This window comes from Microcaecilia unicolor, chromosome 4 (assembly GCF_901765095.1).
Source record: "Microcaecilia unicolor chromosome 4, aMicUni1.1, whole genome shotgun sequence".
In the NCBI taxonomy this organism is placed as follows: domain Eukaryota; kingdom Metazoa; phylum Chordata; class Amphibia; order Gymnophiona; family Siphonopidae; genus Microcaecilia; species Microcaecilia unicolor.
Window position 1 is genome coordinate 115,463,562 of NC_044034.1, and position 14,047 is coordinate 115,477,608.

Genomic DNA, 14,047 nt, shown 5'->3' on the forward strand with positions numbered 1-14,047 from the left:
TGGGTATTATCTGATACCCTTGCATAAAGTACTGTTATGTTCATGAACATTAGCATTACTATATGTTCATGAACATTAGCATTACTATATAGAACAGTAACACTGTTGCAAATTTCATCTATTGTGCTCACTAGCTATTAATACTGGATATTACAGTCCCTGTGGTTTCCGTGGGCCACCTCACATTGGAAAGTTACTTCATAGTTAACTTTTCTGTTGGTAGTTCTTGCTATCACATGCCATTACTACCCTCATATACAGAACAGACATAGCCTTTTCACCATGCTCACAGAACTCCCAATCATGTAAATAATTATGGCCACAATATCCAAACCCCCAAATGCTCGCAGACCACAATCAATTCTCCCTAATCATTGTGGCCCAGCCTCCTGAAGAGATGTGGCCAAATCAACCCCCCCCCCCCCCCCCTTCTCTGTCCCAGCTTTCCACTCAAAACTGTCATGGTCTTCGCTCCCCATGTATATCTATCTCATGTATATTCCTCGTAGATATCCTGCAACCCAACTGGCTAGGTGTGTCCCAGGAACTTGGTTGGGAACCCCTGTTCTAAATATTTGTATGCATAATGGGCACATAAGTGGTAGTGCCTCTGTTACAGAATTGTCCTTATACTGTTTGTTCTGCCTAATTTAGAAAGACTATTCAACAGAATGAACAAAGCAAACAAAGTACTAAATGAACACACTTCTGTCTAAGAACCATCACCAAATGTCATGTATTTTAGGAGGAAAAGCCTCAGAACACTCATGCTCACACCTATATTGGTGTTATATGGGCATAGGCACAAAATACTCCTACTAGAAACAAAATCTTAACTTCAAAATACACATGAGTTACTCAGCACTTATCTTAAATGTTCTCCGTTTGCAATTCATTGAAGTGAGTTCATTCAACTTCCGTCTTCAAGGTCAAAATGTTTTCCACATTTTAATGGTGCTCATATACACCTAACATATACAGTATACTAATACAAACATGGCAGTTCTCTTATTAAGAATACCCACACCACCATTCACTCCACAATTGTGACTGAAAATGTTATAGTGTAGTGGCGGTAAGGACTCTTGCGCTAACCCAGCAGTAACCAGGCGGCACGCGGCACTGCCCGATTACCGCGGCACAATATTTTTGTTGTGCCGGAAATCGCCCACACTGGGGGTGAGAACTACCGCTGGGCTTACCGCCACTTAGTACAAGACGCCCTATTTCCCTTCAGAAGTGTAAAGTAGCACAGCCATTTTTTGTTCAAGCAAATGTTCCAACATATAAATTGATCAAGGAAGAGTTCCCTATGAAGAGTCAGACTATCCAGAGGAGTAGGGAATGGACGTCGAACAACCAATCCAGGCAAGACTCCTGCTTCAGGAGTCAGAGTATCCGTTTAAAGCATGAACCATTGTTTCACAAATCGGTTAAAATATGGCATGAGCCACCAGCACAAAAACTCGGAACAAACAGACACAACGGTGCATGAGTCAGGGGCATAGCCAGACACCCAATTTTGGGTGGGCCTAGGCCCAAGATGGGTGGGCAGAAGAACTCCGCCTTGTCTTACAAGTAATTTGGTCTCTCTCTTGCCTGCATGCCATATGGTCTCTCAAACATCCCCCTCCCCCGCATACCTTTTAAATAGCAGATTTTCACTGGCAACGAGCAGCAACTAATACACAGTGCTCATGTTGGCCCCACAGCCTTCCCTCTGATGCAATACAGAGGGAAGGCTGCAGGACTAGTGCAAACAGTATGTATCAGTCGCTGCTTGTAGCAGGCAAAGATCTGATATTTAAAAGGTATGCAGGAGGGACAGTTAGGAGTTTTCGGCTGCTGGGGCTTGGGAATCCCTGCCAGCCACATTAGAGATGTGCTGCTACTGGGTGGGTCTGAACCCAAAGTGGATGGGCCTGGGCCCACCCTTGGCTACGCCACTGGCATGAGTTCCACTCGAACAGTGTGGGAAAAAATGGAACTCATGCTGAGGCAGACCCAATTTAAGCTGGATGGCATGTCGATGAAAATGTGTGGGATTGAAAGAATGTTTAAAGTGTCCAATCAGTTTTCTGGGTGTGTGAATTAATGATGTGACAGAAGGCTGTGAGAATAGGGAATCTTATAGAACTTTAGTTATGTTGGCTCTATTGTCTCGTAAGACAACGCGGGCTCGACATTCCTCAATGTTCTACTTTGTAAACATTTCCACCAGAGCTTCTGCTAGCCAAGCTGTGGAATGACTACCATGAAAATACTCACAATGACAGCAAACTATTGCTGAAAATCATTACTAATCCAGTGAGCAGTAAGACTTACAAATGATTCAGTTGTGTTGTCCGATGTCCAACAATAATTCATGCGAGATATTTTGTTTGCCTTATCAATACCTGCTTGAACATTAACTTTGATCCATTCATACAATGACAGGATGACTTTTTCTTAAAAATACTTCCCTGGTGGTTCCAAAGCCGCTACTAACTTCTGGAAGCCAATGACCTGAACAATAGAGAAAGGCTGGACATCTATGGCTATTGTTTCACTGATAGCTTTGTGAATCTTGTGGGCCTCTGAGTTATCTGTCATCCACTGTTTTTTGTTTAAAATCAATTCTCTTATGCTTTGTTGGTTTTCATTTTTCCTGACTGGACTTTGGATGTGCCTAGTATCGCGTTTCGATAGCATAGGTTTAAATTCCTCAGGATGTTTGTGCTTTAAGTGTTTGTTTAAAGCGAAGGTTGTGAAATTTTTAGATCGATCTACACTAGACAAAGTTGTTGCTCTACATATGCTGCAGATTGCTTTAGTCAGATCTTCATTCATAATCGGGACTTCTTTTATCCATTGCAGTACAAATTAGCTTAACAATCACCCCCATATCACTGGTTAACAAAGGAACAGGAAGTACAACTCCGCCATCTTCAATAACTTGAATATTACAAAGTTTATAATTGATTTTCTGATTGATGACTTCCACATTTCAGGGCATTTGTGCTATGCTTTTGCAGCCGGGAGAGAGAGAATTTGGATTTAGCTCATGCCTTTTCAGCAGTAGCTCAAGTTACATTACATTGAAGTTCAGTAGTGCTTTAAATTATGTTGAGATAGAAAAGCAGAAGTATTTTTTTAAATAGTACCATTCAGAATTGAAACCATATGCTTGCATGTCAGAATGCAGATGCCACTGTACCTCACGAACCCCTGTCCACTCTCCTAAACAGATGCAGTTCCCCTGTTTCTTGACCCCTCTTTAGTCCCTCCCCCTCACCTGCTCAACTGTAGTCATGCTGCACACAGTTTTTAATATTAAAACTGCTGCACTGGCTCTCACTGTCTGCTCTCTCCTAACTCAGGGGTCCTTTTACAAAGGCACACTGAAAAATGGGTTGCGGTAGTGTAGGTGTGGGTTTTGGGCACGTGCCAATCCATTTTTTAGCGCGCCTGTAAAAAAGGCCTTTTTAAACTTTTTGCTGAAAATGGACATGCGGCAAAATGAACATTGCCGCGTGTCCATTTTGGGTCTGATACATTACCACCAGCCATTGACCTAGCGGTAAAGACTCATGTGGTAACTGGCGGTAATGACCTACGTGTGCCACTTGGCATGTGTCCGTTACGCCCGAAAACAAAAAATTTTCAGACGCGCATATTGGACACGCGCAAAAAATGAAATTACCACAAGAGTCATGCAGTAGTCGGGCAGTAACTCCATTTTGGCGCACGGCTTAGTAAAAGGACCTCTCAGAGTTTAAAGCTGCTCCAGTCCCCAAATGTGATTTTAGCTAGCAGGGGGTGGGGCTTACCCTGCTGCACTTCCCCAGGCCCAGCTCTCAACTCCTGTGCTCAGTGAGTCAGCAGGATTGCTGCCGACATCACTGTGGGTGCTGGCTCTCAATTCCTGTGCCCAATGAGACAGCACGACTGCTGCTGACATCACTGCAGAGGCTGGCTCTGCTGCCTGCAATGATTCCAGTCTGTGGGGGTTGGTTTCTCCTGACTTTCACTGATTCTGCCAAACAAAGAGGCTGGGCTGAACAGGCAATCTCTGCTGGTTGAGGAAATAAAGAGGGCTTCATGAGGTGCGTCTGGAAGGAGAGTGTGCACAGCAGTACAGCCCCAGATTATTGACATTCGAATTTAAATCACTATTTGGCCAAATATGAGTAATATATTCAGGGCAATATTTGGGGCCAAATCGGTTCAGATATGAATATTCGGTACAGCTCTATTCTTTTATGATTGCTTTTTGGTTGTATTGCTGATTGTGATTCTCACAGAAATAATATTTTGATCATCGTTATTCTAAAAGTTCAATAAATTCAAAATTAAAAAATTGCACTCTGGATGTGAAGCTAATCATACAGTCTTTGTTAAGCTATCGAGACAGTTGAATACCCTCTTATAATCCTTAACACTGCAGTTGCCTCTCCGACATTTTCTCTCTTTCTCAGTATATAAATACACACACAAACGTTTCTGTGATTCAGTGATTACATCTGTCTTTAATGGGTTGTTTTGCCTTGTGAACTGAAGAATGAGAGGGAAAAATCGGACTAACTTTAAATGGTTTGAATTGACCTACTGGTCTGTGCAAATGCTCATCATGAACTAGTGGCTATGGTTTGTATTCATATTCAGAAGAGACATATTCAGGCATAAAGAATGTAATTGATCTGTTCATGTTAAATATGCCAGTGCCTGCCTGCTAATGTAATACAAATGTATTCTGCACTTAGGCTGCCGGTGGCAAGGTGATCTGAATTCATAAACTTTAAGAGGTTTAGAGCTTTTTCACTGTTCTACTTTAAAGACTGCCAGAAATCTGATTAGTAGATGCTTAGCTGTCACCAATAAACAAAACTCTGCAATTATTTTTTTTTCTGTGTGTGCACAACCATAATCACACTGAGTTTTCCTCTGCAGTTCTATTTTCTTGTCTTCAGTGAAGTGTGGCTAATAGTTAATTACATTGCTACGCAGTGCTGGTAATGGAAACACTTCCTGTTCGCAAAGCTGCCAACTTATCCGATTCCAGGAGGAAGATTTTAGGCCAGTTCTGTATTTCTGGCCCATCCTGGTGTATTCTGGGATCCTGATATTCAGCCCACGGGAAGCAGGCCAGCAAAGTCCCGTGGTCAGCACTGAGCTCAGATATTCAATGCTGGGCCTTTTCTATTGACCGACATTCAATATCTGTTTTTTTTTTGGGGGGGGGGGGATGCTATAAACTTAACCGGCTAAGTTAATATTCAGCGCTGGCCGGTTAAGGTTATAGTGACCAAAGATAGGCCTGCTATTTATGTGGTCTGATATGGCTGCTTAACTTAGCCAGTGAAGCACTGAATATTCACGGGTAGTCGACTATATCGCGAGATATAGCCAGTTAGTCACTAACTGCCGGAGTCTATATATCACGCCTTAATTTCCACGTGGAAATCGAAGTGTATACTATAGCAATGAGCGTAAATTAATTGGCTAACTAGCTAATCAGTGCTGTCAATTGGATGTTAACAAGCAATTATCAGCACTAATTAGCATTAATTAAGATTTACACTCAGAACTCACTAAACGTATTCTGTAACGTAGCGCATGTAAATTCTGAGTCACATAGTTGAAAAGGGGGCATGGCCATAGGTGAGGCATGGGTGTTTCTAAAATCTATCCACGTTGTTATAGAACTCACCCGCTCTGCTCCTAATTTAGGCGTTGGGATTGGCCACGACTAAATTTGGACACATTGAGAGGCACTCGGCATAATTCTATACACTGGGCAGAAATTTAAGCCTATCTTATAAGATTTAGGGTAGAATCAGGGTCTGTAAATACCACACCGCTTTAGGGTTGTAAGTTAGAAACCAGGGCTGGCCTAAAAGTTTCCCTCTTGGAACTGCATATCTCGGCAGCTCTGTGTTCACCTGTTGCATCAGGTGCTCAAAAAAAGTATCAAGGTTTTACACAATGTAATTAAATAATAAGATGACAAAGGGTTAGAGGGCTGCATGCAGGAGGGTAACACCTACTTTACTAATTGCATCCCTTCTAATTCATCTCTATTACTAGTCTGGTGAAGCTAAAATTTAAAAAAGAAAAAAAAAACACTTATCCTACACATATTTTAATGACGCCTCACTGTGCTAAGCAAGAAATAGCTTTTTGGTGATGTTTGCTTTAATATATTTCTCTATATTATTATGAGGCATATTTCACTAAAAAGCAAGACCGCCTGCTGCTAGACTTCAGATCTTCTGTCAGTCTGCTTGTCTGTGACTACAGAGAAAGCTTGAAGTTCAAGAAAGGAGCAGTGAGCTGCAGTGTGCTGATTTGATTCAAGCAGCAGGGTAGTAGAGACCTCATGCTCTGACATCTGAAGAAATGGTGGAGCTGGGAAGTAGGGTTTGAGTGAGGAACATGCACGAAGGTTCCCATGTATTCTTAGAAACTGTATGGTCAATTTATGCTGTCATGTTCTCTATATATTTCATGCAGTAGCAGCTGTAACTACCACTTCTGAACCTTAGATTGGCTCCTACTTCTGTAAGCTTATATGGTGAAGCAATAAAGAATGGGGAAAGGGGGTTGCTGGGCTACTGGAAAAGTGAAACATGCTTTTATGCCATATTAGGGTCTTATTTTAGAAGCATTCCCATGTGTAAATGTCAAAGATGGGCATGTGGGGTGTTATTGCTGTAACGGAAATTACAGACCGGTAAGCCTGACATCAGTGCTGGGTAAAATAGTGGAAACTGTTATAAAGAATAAAATTATGAAACACATAAACAAATATGGGTAAACCCTTAACTACCAAGCTTTTTTTGTAACATGCAGTATTAGGGAGGTGGAGGTTACCACCATCCCCATATTTTTATGGATTTAATAATTATTGGTCCCATGTAATATATCAGTTGAAAGGTATTCAGAAGCCAACTTAAACAAGCAGTCAACAAAGCTGGTTTCTAGCACTTCATGGAATAATAAATATGAAACAACATCTGGATTATAAAAAAATGAAAGGATCTCTTGCGTATGCACATCTTTTATTCTTCATAAACAACTTAAATTGCCAACGAAGCAAGTTGCAAACAGAAAGGTTTTTAACAAGATTTTAACTACTGTCTTAATTGTAACAGCTAAAATTAATTGATGTATAGGCCTAATACATGGTGCAGGTGATCATTTTGGCCGAGTGCTTCAGGCATGCTGGCTTCTTATAAATTCCTCAGCGCTGCCTAACTCTGTTGGTATTGTTCTTCTGCTTCTTGTAACCCTCCCCGTATGATTTCTTCATGCATACAGCACACATCCTGATTCTTTGTTGCTGACGGAATGTGCTGCCAAGGATGACGTGATTGGTCTTCCCAAAACGGCACCCATAGCTAGTTAAATGTTGTTCTGAAGTCCCACTAAAATTGTCGCGCCCACTCTTCAACCATTGGAAGAACCAGTGACATGCGGAGCTCAGTCAAAAATAAGCGACGTCGCTGACACATTTTTTCCCTTCCGCTCTGGATGTTTGTACATCCAAATGACAAAAGAGTTTATGGCTGCTACATTGACAATTGTGTACAAAAATAACATTGGCCATCTTCTTGATGCAACCTTACAACGGTAACTATCAAGCATCATATCTACAACGTCGATGCCACCTTCATTATATGCCAAAATGGCCTCTGTTTTGCAATTCTCTCTTGAGAAATATCAGGTTTATTGTGTTGTGTTGTGTTGTGAGTAGCAAAACATTATTTTTTGTTTGGGAATATGTGACAGCAACTTAACTGGATCAGACCAAGCAAACTTTGTACTCAACACTACCCTACCATCGGTTTTCTTCATTTCCTCAGGAATATGCAGCCGATTGAAGTTGATTGTTCAGACAATTGTCAGGTTATGGTTCGTAATCAAGTCCTCGGCGAGGTTGGCGCTTATGTAGTAACGGTTTATTGTAATGTTTCTTCGGGAACCATAGAGATGCTGTCACAACTCTTTCACAATCACTGAGGAACTCTGTGGAGGTGTGCTCATGGCTTTTCCTGTGTACGGAAGCATGCGTGACACATATTGATGTTTGGCATCTGTCAGAACACAAAACAACAAGCCATACTTCCCAGGCTTCTGAAGCATGTATACTCTGAATTGGCATTTCCCTTGAAACTTTCGCAAAGTTACATCAATGGTCACACGGTCATACAATATGCAGTTATTTATGCGTCTGGCAATACTTATGTACTTATGTTCTTATGTCAAACACAAAAGAGCATAAATACATAAGTATTGCCATACTGGGACAGACCAAAGGTCCATTAAGCCCAACATCTTGTTTCCAACAGTGGCCAATCCAGGTCACAAATACCTGGCAAGATCCCAAAAAAGTACAGAATATTTTATACTGTTTATCCCAGAAATAGTGGATTTTCCCCAAGTCCAATTTAATAATGGTTTATAGACTTTTCCTTTAGGAAGCCGTCCAAACCTTTTTTAAACTCTGCTAAGCTAACCGCCTTTACCACTTTCTCTGGCAATGAATTCCAGAGTTTAATTACACATTGAGTGAAGAAACATTTTCTCTGTTTCATTTTATATTTATTACTTTGTAGCTTCATCGCATGCCCCCTTGTCCTTGTATTTTTGGAAAGCATAAACAGATGTTTCACGTCTACCCGTTCAACTCCACTCATTATTTTATAGACCTCTATCATATCTCCCCTCAGTCACCTTTTCACCAACCTGAAGAGCCCTAGCCGCTTTAGCCTTTCCTCATAGAGAACTCATCCCATCCCCTTTATCATTTTTGTCGCCCTTCTCGGCACCTTTTCTAATTCCACTATATCTTTTTTGAGATGCGGTGACCAGAATTGAACACAATATTCGAGGTGCAGTTGCACCAAGGAGCGATACAAAGGCATTATAACATCCTCATTTTTGTTTTTCATTCCTTTCCTAATAATACCTAATATTCTATTTGCTTTCTTAGCCACAGCAGCACACTGAGCAGAAGGTTTCAACGTATCATTAACAACGACACCTAGATCCCTTTCTTGGTCAGTGACTCCTAACGTGGAACCTTGCATGATGTAACTATAATTTGGGTTCCTGTTTCCCACATGCATCACTTTGCACTTGCTCACATTAAACATCATCTGCCATTTAGACGCATTGAGGGGCATAATCGAAAGGGACGCCCAAGTTTTGCTGAGGACGTCCTCACAAAACGTCTGGGTGGAGGGGCGGGTAAACCCTTATTATCAAAACAAGATGGACGTCCATCTTTCGTTTAGATAATATGGTCAGGAATGCCCAAATCTTGACATTTAGGTTGTCCTTAGAGATGGTCATCCCTAGACTTGGTCGTTTCTGATTTTCGGCGAAAATGGAAACCAAGGACACCCATCTCAGAAATGACCAAATGCAAGCCCTTTGGTCAAGGGAGGAGCCAGCATTCATAGTGCCCTGGTCCTCCTGACATGCCAGGACACCGACCGGGCACCCTAGGGGGCACTGCAGTGGACTTCAGAAATTGCTCCCAGGTACATAGCTTCCTTACCTTGTGTTCTGAGCCCCCCAAACCCACGACCCACAATTGTACACCACTACCATAGCCCTTACATGTGAAGGGGGGCACCTAGATGTGGGTACAGTGGGTTTGTGGTGGGTTTTGGAGGGCTCATATTTACCACCACAAGTGTAACAGGTAGGAGGGATGGGCCTGGGTCCGCTTGCCTGAAGTGCACTGCACCAACTAAAACTGCTCCAGGGACCTGCCTACTGCTCTGATGGACCTGAGTATGACATTTGAGGCTGGCAAAGAGGCTGGTACAAAACATCTTTAAAGATTGTTTTTGAGGGTGGGATGGGGTTAGTGACCACTGGGGGAGTAAGGGAAGGTGATCCCCGATTCTCTCCAGTGGTCATCTGGTCAGTTTGAGCACCTTTTTGTGGCTTGGTCGTAAGAAAAACAGGACCAGGTAAAGTCGTCCAAGTGCTCATCAGGGACGCCATTTTTTTCCATTATGGGTCAAGGACACCCATGTGTTAGGCACGCCCAAGTCTCGCCTTTGCTACACCTCTGACACGCCCCCGTGAACTTTGGTCGTCTCTGCGATGGAAAGCAGTTGGGGATGCCCAAAATCGGCTTTCAATTATGCTGATTTGGGCGACCCTGTGAGAAGGACACCCATCTTCCAATTTGTGTGGAAAGATGGGCGTCTTTCTCTTTCGAAAATGAGCCTACCAGTCTCTCAGTCTCGTAAGGTCCTCTTGTAATTTTTCACAATCCTCCAGCGATGTAACAACTTTGAATAACTTTGTGTCATCAGCAAATTTAATTACCTCACTAGTTATTCTAATCTCTAGATCATTTATAAATATGCTAAAAATCAGCGGTCCCAGCACAGACCCCTGGGGACCCCCACTAACTACCCTTCTCCATTGAGAATACTGACCATTTAACCCTACTCTTTGTTTTCTATCTTTTAACCAGTTTTTAATCCACAAAAGAACACTACCTCCTATCCCATGACTCACCAATTTCCTCTGGAGTCTTTCATGAGATACTTTGTCAAACGTCTTCTGAAAATCCAGATACACAATATCAACCGGCTCACCTTTAACCACGTTTGTTCACCCCTTCAAAGAAATGTAATAGATTAGTGAGGCAAGACTTCCCTTCACTAAATGTATGTTGGCTTTGTCTCAATAATCCATGTTTTTGAATATGCTCTGTAATTTTGTTCACCGTCAGATTCACCGGTCTATAATTTCCTGGATCTCCTCTGGAACTTTGTTAAAAAATTGGCATTACATTGGCCACCTTCCAATCTTCCGGTACCACGCTCAATTTTAAGGATAAATTACATATTACTAACAGTAGCTCCGCAAGGGCATAAGTTTCATATTTGTCACATGCCACTCTGTCATCTCTTATGGTCTTGTTGTCAAAATGTAGCATATGAAGCAGCAATTCAAACCGAGTATGTGGCATTGTGGCAGTAACTATGGAACATTGGTAAATCCCTCACAAAATCATGAGTTCTATCAATGCCCAGATTTAATTGGCATAAATAGGCTCAAACCTCATAATGTGCTTTACTATGAGATGAATTATTTCATCTGTGACACTATTCAGTAGAGTAATATGTAAGGGGCGCTTTTACTAAAGGGTTGATGTGTGGCAATAAATTTGCTGCTTGAAAATCTGTAACTACCATCGGGCTACCGTAGCAGTCTGGTGGTAATTCTGCCACCAGTGTGCACCATTTCTGTTGCTATTTTTACCACTGTCATTACTGCTGAGTAAGCACAGGAGTTTTTACCATCACCTCAGTGGGTGGCAGTAACTGCCCCCCCCCCCCCAAATGGTTGTGCGGCTGGTGCAAACTAACCAAATGGCCATTTATTTTTTCAGGCTTTTTACCCTCTGTGGTAAAAGGGGCCTTGGTGCATGGCAAAAAAGCAAGTTCTGCAGCTAGCACAGGGCCCCTTTTACCACAACGGCCCCTAAGTGCCTTAGCACCTGCATGGGGAGAGGGGCATACAGTAGAGCAGGGCATGGGCAGGCTATGGGGATGTCCACCATCAACATACACATCTTATACACGTTGGGGTGAATTCTGTATACAGCACCAAAAAAAGAACTATCTATAAGCCACTCTTAATGTTAGACTCGGTTTCTAGAATACAGCTTATGCCCGGGACTCACACCTAACTTTAGGCGTGGTCATTAGCACCAACTGAAAAGTGATGCAAAATTAGATGACTAAATTGGGTGCATATCCCCCTTATTCTATAACAATGTGCATAAATGCTAGGAATACCCCCATTCTTTCCCCTCCTTTTTTCTCTTCTTTCCTTTCTCTTTTTTTTCCTTTCCCACCTGTTGTGTTTCTTGCTTCCTATGTTTTCCTGTTATTTGTATTCTTGGAAATTAATAAAATATTTGGAGGAAAAAAAAAGGAATACCCCCATTCTGCTCATGACCCTCCTATTTTTATGCCCCTATTTTAACTCATGCATAAAAATTAAGTGCGTAAATTCCAATTAAATCTAATCAGTAACAATTATTGGCACTAATTAACATGATAGTCAATTAAATTATTCCCATATTTACTCACACAATTTTGGGCAACTTTTATACAATTAGGGGATATGTTTGAAAAACAATTATACAACGCTTGTTTTCTGCATTTTCTGCATACCTTGATCAAAACTTGACCAATTTCTTTTTGTTTTTAATCTTTAGCTTTATATTGGTTAAAAAAATATTGACCAATTTCAAATTTGGGATCATCCTGAATAAATTGTGAGAAGTAAGTTCAACTGATCACTAGTCATGAAGTGGCAGGCCCGATCAGTTTACACTTAAGAAAACATTGCGACAGTTGAAGAGCCATGTAGTGAAGTGACATCGTTTAGGTGAGGTGGCAGGCGTGAGCGTAAGCGTACTTCAAATTTGTTCAGGATGATACCAAGGGTTGTTTGTTTGTTTTCTTAATTGGTCATGTTTTTGACAGAGGTATGCAGAAAATAAGCTTTGTATATTTATTTTTGAAACCTAGTAGAATACTATTAGATGTGTGTGTTGACTGGTGCATTTAGGTGCTCCCACTTAAGCCTGCCATTGACTTGGCATAAACAGGCATGCCTTCCTTTTCGGTGCATTGAAGTGGGTTTGCATTAGTGGTCTATAAGAAAGTCACGGTGCCCTGATTCTGTTGTAGAATTGATGCTCCTTGCACTGCATCAGGGCACCCAAAAGGAAGTGCCACTTTATTATGTATGAATAATTTTTACTACCTGCCACTCTCATCATGCTCCTTTCCATCTTTTCTCCTGGTCTGGCACATGTACACATGTACTCAGTCTGGGGCCCTTTTACTAAGCCATGCTAAAAAGTAGCCACTTTTATTCCCGCTGTAAAATGGCCACAATTTTCTTTGTGCAATAATGGCTGCATGCTAATTCCTCAATTAGTGCGTGGCCATTACCATGTGAGCCCTTACCGCCACCTATTTTGTTGGTGCTAAGGGCTCCTGCACTAATTGGGCAGCACATGGCAATTTGCCTGTGCTATCCAATTGATGCAGGGCATGCCTACTCTCTATCTGTATTCATGCCACCTTGCTAAAAAATATTTGATTTTTTTTTTATGTGGGATTGGCGCGGGGTGATCCAAGATCTACCATGGGATGCCTGAGCACATCCTGCGGTAGTTCCTTTTTAGCATACAGTAAGCGTGTGTTAACACTTACCACTGCTTAGTAAAAGGGCCCCTCTGTATTTAAAACCTTTATTACTTGTTGTTTCTGTAGAAATCATTGGAATCTATGCAGGACTTTATTACCAAGGACTGAATGGACCAGACATATCTTTATCTGCCATCATCTACTATGCTACTATGGTGCTCCTGGTCAGTCTGATTCATCCTTAAGTCTAAAAATCCACTGTCTCACGTTAACAGTGTCTTTCTAACATGACTAACACCAATGCATGTCTCCCTTCCCATTTCTGATTTATCACCCACTTGAATTTTCAGTAATATTTACCTGGAATAGAGCCTGTGCTATTCAAGGCTTAACATAAGGCTTTAGATTTTGTTGGTTTGTTTTCTGCTGCTATAATGTCAGGCTGATAAATCAAAGATACTCAGAAATCAGAAAATGTTTCAGCACCACAATTGACTGTTGTCAATATTTTTTATGAATTATATTACAGTTTGCCTCTCTCACATTATTTTTTTACATCTTTGCCTCTTTTGCCTTTGCCTCTGCTCTCTCTCTCTCTCTCTCTCTCTCTCTCTCTCTCTCTCTCTCTCTCTGTTTACTGTTGATTTGTAATAACAATAATTCCATTGCATTCATGAATTGATTCTAGGTTGTAAATGTAGATTTTCACAATAGATGTTTACCTTTCATGGGATGAGGTTTATAATTTGACACTCTTTGCTTTGCTATAGTTCATTGTACAAAAATCTGAAATGACATGACAGTTCAGTGCTTGTAAAACCATAAAACAAAATAAAACACTCAGTGACTGCCACAAAAATGACCTT